This window comes from Nematolebias whitei, chromosome 21 (assembly GCF_014905685.2).
Source record: "Nematolebias whitei isolate Nwh7 chromosome 21, NemWhi1, whole genome shotgun sequence".
NCBI lineage: Eukaryota > Metazoa > Chordata > Actinopteri > Cyprinodontiformes > Rivulidae > Nematolebias > Nematolebias whitei.
The window spans coordinates 30,425,977-30,432,809 of record NC_056518.1 but is presented as its reverse complement, the minus strand read 5'-3'; the positions used below and the strand labels follow the sequence as shown (position 1 = coordinate 30,432,809).

The 6,833-nt window shown below is 41.7% G+C and overlaps 1 protein-coding gene across 1 annotated transcript in view; it reads left to right on the top strand.

Annotated features, from left to right (window-relative positions):
• LOC119427226 (neuronal PAS domain-containing protein 3) overlaps positions 1-6,833 on the top strand; it is a 162,415-nt gene that overhangs the window by 135,253 nt on the left and 20,329 nt on the right. The gene's annotated exons all lie outside the window — the stretch shown is intronic.

The window sequence follows — 6,833 nt, the reverse complement described above, 5'->3', positions numbered from 1 at the left end:
CCCAGGACCCCAATACTCTACCACAATATTTCACCCAAGACCCCGATACGTCACCACAATAATTCACCCAGGACCCCGATACTCCACTACAATGATTCACCCAGGACCCCGATACTCCACTACAATAATTCACCCAGGACCCCAATACTCCACCACAATAATTTACCCAGGACCCCGATACGTCACCACAATAATTCACCCAAAACCCCAATACTACACCACAATAATTCACCCAAGACCCTGATACACCACCACAATAATTCACCCAAGACCCCGATACAATGTCACAATAATTCACCCAGGACTATATGGGACACAAACAAGGATCCTTAATGTTAAACCTTCCTTGGACCCAGTATCATGTGGTCTGTAAAACCAGTCTACCCTAAACCAAACAAACTGACAGGCCAGAAGTGCACAGAGGTGTGCACGAGCATACATGTAGTGTCCCACCCTGCTGTCTCTGCTGGTTTGTAGCTTCAGAGGAGCTGCAGAGTCCCATCACAGGGCGGGAGGAGGAGGAGGATGAGGAGGAATACAAAGGCGGGATCGTGATGTCTCCTGACTATTAGAGAGCTGTTCGATTTGAGCTCATTGTCCTGATAAGGCTGTCAAAGAAAGTCTCTTTTTTTATCTTTGCAGCAAAGAAGGGGGGGGGGGGGAGGGGGGAGGGAGGTAGAGATCAAATGAAAGAAGGAGACGAAGGTGAAGAGGAAGTGAGGTGGGAAGACGAGGATTTCAGCTTCTTTACATTTAGTTCCCAGGCTTTTGAATTGTGGGAAAAGGCTTTGAAGAAGTCTACCTTTGCACACATTCATGCATGTGCACACAAACTGACTCGTGTGAAAGAAAAGTGAGGTTAGTGGGTGTCTGCGTGTAAAACTCTTTCATTTTTAACTCATTTCAACTTTGTTCCTCGTTTAAAGCTGATCCCTCCTCTCATTTTCCTTTTATTCCAATAATCTACGAACTTCCTGTTCATCCTTTCCCTTCATGATTGTTTTTCTTCCTCCTGCTTTCTCCGTGCTCTCGCTCCCCTGCCTCTCTCCTCATCTCTTCCCTTCCAGTCTCAATTTGTCAAATTCCTCCTGATAGAAAACACATTTTATTCATAAAGCGGGTCTCATCTAAACACCACCTCCTCCGCTCCCCGCCGCCTGACAGAAGCGATTCAATTACAGCCGAGGAGGTGATAGTGAGCCGCAGAGGCGGCGACGTGACAGGACGGCTACAGGGTGTAAACACAAACTTTTACGGACGACAACAGCTTTAACATAAACGACACGCAGCGTGACTTCAGCTCTGTGTGCGTTTGCATGTTACAACATGTTTCTGCTTCCTGTAAACTCCACGACGTGTTAGGAAGTAAACAAGCCTGAGATCATCAGTCTCGATTGACTTTTTGATCTCCTCCTTTTGCATTGTGGGCAAGGAGGGGGGGAAAGGGACAGCTGATGTTGGTGTGCACCAACAGGTATTGAAACTTAAATATGCGTCTACTTACTGAGTACCTAGAAGGAAGTGTCTGACAGGATCAAAGTTCTTTCATTTCACTCAACCTTTATTTAGACAGATAAGTCGCATTGAGCCTAGAAGACTCATTTACAAGCAAGATCTGTTTAGACAAAAAGTAGTGAAACTGGACACATGTAGGAATTAAAGGCAAAAAAATTCCTATCAGACTTTTTCTTCTTGGCTCAAAAGAAAAACTAATATTGAAAAAAACACCTCGCACAAACAAGCACATAGTGACGTAGACATTCTGCAGAGGGGGGAGCCGACGAGAGCGGTGAGCAATGTCCTTGGACGCTCTCAAGGGCACTGTAAGAGTTCTGATAAGGATGTAATAACAGCCTGTGTCCTCCGGTGATATCCGTAAACATTCTCGAGGGATGTCGGGAAATGGTCAAGAATAACGTCTATGAGAATCCAAGAGTCCTGAAATGATGACACAATGTTTATTCAGCTGGTTTCTTCTGGTTATCAGTTGGAAATTCCTCGGGTGGGGGGAGAGCGTCAGATCCTATGTTCTCCAGGCGAATTCAGATAAGGTGGCCTCCAAGGCCAGCTGAGGGAGCCAAATTCAGATAAACACAGTTGTTTTGGGAACAGGCAGAACTTAATGCCATCTACCTTGAGTCTATGTTGGTCCAAACGGTTTCGAAATGCCCAAATTACATGGCCACACCGATGGAACGTGCCCGAGTAAAATCCCCGAGATCCGATCCATTCTGCCCAAAGCATATGAGTCTGGGTACTCGAGGCACGAACCAAGCCATCATAAAGGCAAGCAAGCTGTTTGATTTAAAAGGATCTGACACGTCCAGAAGAAGCAAATGTAATTATAGTGTTATCAGGTAGTTGCTGGGGTGTCAAACACTAAGAGTGTTAAGGTCAGCTGACACAGAGAATGGATCGTAGACTGAGCAGAGGCCTCAGATTGAGCCAGGTGGTTGGATAGTGAAACTTCATGTCAGAGCAGAAATCTTTAGGCGTGACTGTTCAATTCTGACATCTGCGATTATAAAACTCTTAGTGATGCATTTTAATTGTCTTAAATTTTAATATCTTATGACTTATTTTACATATACAAAAGCTGATTCATGCCTACTCAATTCAATTCAGTTTATTTCTATAGCTCCGAGTCCCGACAGAAGTCATCTCAGGGCACTGAACAGAAACATTCACATACTTTAAAAAAAGCCAGTTAGTAAAAGTTTTTTATCTAAGGAAGCAGCAGATTGTGTTGAATCTTCACTTCATCACAGTCTCCCATCCTGAGCAAGAACAAAGGAGACAGTGGAAAGGAAAAACTATCTTTAAACATGAAGAAACCTCCAGCAGAAACAGGCTCAGGACGAGCGGTCATCTGCTTCGACCAGCTGGGTTTGAGAGGACAGGAAGTGAAAACAGACACAGAATGACAGGTCCAGGTGAACTTTCTATAGGAGGAAAGACAAAAAAAACATGTTAAGATATAAATAATTACAAATACAATCAGGTTGAGTAGAACAAGTAAAGACAGCAGAGAGAGGAAATGTGGTCAGTTTGTCCTCCAGCAGTCTAATCCTATAGAAGCATATCTAAGGCATAGCCAGGAAACCCAAGCTGACACTAACTATTGGATTTCTCAAAAAGGAAAGGCTTAAGTCCAGTCTTAAAACTGGACAATGTGTCAGTCTCAGACAGAAACTGGAAGTTGGTTCCACAAGAGAGGAGCCTGATAACTGAGAGCTCTGCCTCCCGTTCTACTGTTGGAAACTCTAGGAACCACAAGTAAACCTGCAGTCTGAGAGCAAAGTGTTCTGTTATGATAATATGGAACAATAAGATCTGTAATATAAGATGGAGCCAGGTTGTTGAGAGCTTTTTAGTAGATTAGACTAAGATTTTGAATTTGATTCAGAGTTTGACAGGGAGCCAATGGAGAGAAGCTAAAACTGGAGAGAGACGATCGCTCCTACTAACTCCAGTTAAGACTCTGGTAGCAGCATTTTGAATTAACGGAAGATTTAAAAGAGTTTTTGGACACCCAGATAACAAACAATTGCAATAGTCCACCGTAGAGGTGATCAATGTGTGGACTTTTTCACTTGTTCTAAACCAGCTGGACTGGACCAACTGAATAAACCAGCCTGAGAGTTGGTCCAGCTGAGACCCAGAGTGGGTAAAGATGGAAAGTCTGAGAAGAATAAGTTCATGCAGGCTTGTCATCATGTCCTTCAGATGTCTCTGTGTCTCATTTTGCTTCCAGCCTCTGAAATTAGCTAAACAACTCATTAATGTGCTACACGTGTCTGCCTTATCGGCTGTATTCTTTTCCTCTTGTTAAGCCAATTATTTCTGTGTTTTCCCCTCTCTGCCTTCGGTGTGTATCGGCGGCGGTGGCGGCTCCTGGAGGTTGCGGTGACCTTGCCGTAGTTGGCTTTGTCTCGCGCCGCCACTCCTCCATCACGTTAGCTCGTTAGCTAGTTATCAGTCGGACACAACGGGTTCCCTGAACCAAGCAGTGTTATTAGTCTGCCTGACAATGATACGCCGTCCCACTGAGACGTCCCCACAATCACACACGTCTGCACAGAAACCCTGAGCTCTGGGTATTGTCCACAGATCAGAGGCGTAGGTGAGTTGTTCTTTTTAATTAATCGTTTGTCCTTCAAACGGAGGAAAGTTTCAGTGTCTCAGATAATGAAGTCCCGGAGTCGAGCGGCGGCGCAGCTAGCAGCCACCTGCTGCCTTTGTAGCACTAATCTTTGTCTTGTAGGAGCGTCGTCCCCGAAGACGCCGCAGCAACGCCAGTCGAATGAGCAGAATGAGAAAACGCCTCAGAATCCCCACATGGTCTCTCCTCCTCCTCCCTCCTCCTCTTTTTATTCATCTTGTTTCACTCCAGTACTCTGCTTTATCGTTTTCCTCCTCATCCTCCTTCTCCTCCTCGTGTGTCTGATCTTCCTCTTTCCTCCCGAAGAGGAGCTTTAGTTGTGATCAAACTGAAAGGAGCGTTTGATTTGTGCTGCAGAAAACGACTTCCTGTACAAGTTCATTTGTTAGATTTTCACCTGGCAGACACAGCACCTCCTCATGTTGCTCCTTTCCTTCCTCCATTCTTCACTTTTCATTTCTTCTGTCCTTTTCTTTAGTCCTGCTTGTATAACCAATCACAGAAGGGCGATAATGTTTTTAATGAGTCTTTCAAGCTCAAACAATCCCCACTATGTTTGATCCAACTTGTCATGGACCAGTCACCTCAACTTTGTTCCTGGAGTCGGAGCCTTCAGCATCAAAACGTGTTTAACATAAATAAAAATCATCTTTACCATCAAATGTTTCTCTAAAATATGGGGTGCCATTTGTAAAGTTACACAGTCAAAATTTAACAGCAATATTTTTTGTTTATTTGCCTTTCATAAGAAAAAAGTGTGTGTGTGTGTGGGGGGGGGGGGGGGGGGCAGTCATATTTTCACCATGTTCATACATTTATAAATGTCATAGTTTGTAAACTAAATATTTAGGTGTAAATTAAATATTTAATTTACAAGCTAATTTATTTTCAAAACTAAACATTTGATTTCCAAACTAAATATTTACTGTCCAAGCTAAATATTTAATTTCCAAACTAAGCAATTAATTTCCAAACTAAAGATTTAATTTCCAAAGTAAATATTTAATTTGCTAACTAAACCTATGTTGTCATTTTCACCACTTTATTGTCTGTCCAAACAGGTCTCACTTGTAAATGAGTCTTGGAGGCTCACTGTGATTTATCTGTATAAATAAAGGTTGAATGAAAAAATAATAACTCTGATCCAAATATTTAACTTACAAACTAAGTATTTAGGAGCGCGAACCTAAATATTTAGCTTGCAAGTTAAATATTTAGATCAGAGTTGAATATTTAGTTAAATTGTTTAGTTTGGAAATTAAATATTTGGCTTGGACAATAAATATTTAGTTTGTAAATTAAATGTTTAGTTTTGAAAATAAATCTTTAGCTTGGAAATTAAACATTTAATTTACACCTAAATATTTAGTTTGCTAACTAAATATTTAACTTGCAAGTTAAGTATTTAGTTTGTAAACTAAATATTTATCTTGTAAATCAAACGTTTAGTTGGGCACTATGATATTTATAAATGTATGAATAGCATGGTGAAAATATGACTTGGAAATAAAGTGCTTTTTTTCTTATTAAAGGCTAAATAAACCAAAATACTGCAGTTAATTTTTGACTGTGTAACTTTACAAACGGCACCCCATACTAAAATGTAGCTGAGTTTGTTTCCTAACGTAGAAAGCGTCCAGCAGAACGTGACTCTGATTTTAAGAAGGTTTTGTGGAAACACTTTAACACGTTTGTTGTTGGTGTCAGACATGATTTAAATGTTGCAACTGTTTCTGTAAAGTCTTCTCTCTGTGGTAACAAATATTAAAGTGTTAAAACGTGTCGGCTCTGGATACAACGCTCTGGTCCGTTGCGACAAATCAAATCTGATCCCTTGAGACGCTTTTAGTTAAAACTCTGGGATGAAAGACAGCGGGCGATATGCATTCCTTCAAGGAAGGCCGGACCTTTGTGTGTCCCTCTTTTTAAACCCATTAGTTCGTCTTTGATCAGTTTTTTAATTTGCCGCATGTAGATTTTATTTCTCCTCCCTCCGTCTTTTCTCCCTTTATTTCCTCTCCTCTTTCACTCCGCTCGTTTCTGTCTCAAACCCCTTCTCTCTTTTTTCAAGGACATTTTATTATAAAGGAGGAATTTGCATATTAATTCATTTCTTTCAATTTTTCAGATTAGAAGTTGTCAACATGTATCAGCACTGATCAAACCACTGCATCCACAGAGACCGTGTGTGTGCGCGCGTGTTTAAGGCAGCATTGTGTTGAGTGTACTGACCCCTGCTGGTCAGGTTTGAAAAAACAGCTAAAATAAAAAAATCTGATGAAGAACTTCAGACTTTGACCGTACCTGGTTTCATCCATCCATCCATCCATCATTTGTCCATCCATATGTCATCCATCCATCCATCATCCATCCATCCATCATTTGTCCATCCATATGTCATTCATCCGTCCGTCATCCGTCCATCCATCCATTGTCCATCTGTCATCCATCCATCCATCCTTCACCCACCCATCATCCATCTTCCATCCATCCATTATTGGTCCATCTATTTGTCAGTCATCCATCCGTCATTCATCCATCCATCATCTGTCCATTCATCCATCCATCCATCCATCATCTGTCCATCCATCGTTCGTCCATCCATTTGTCATTCATCCATCTGTCATTCATCCATCATCTGTCCATCCATCCATTGTCCATTTGTCATCCA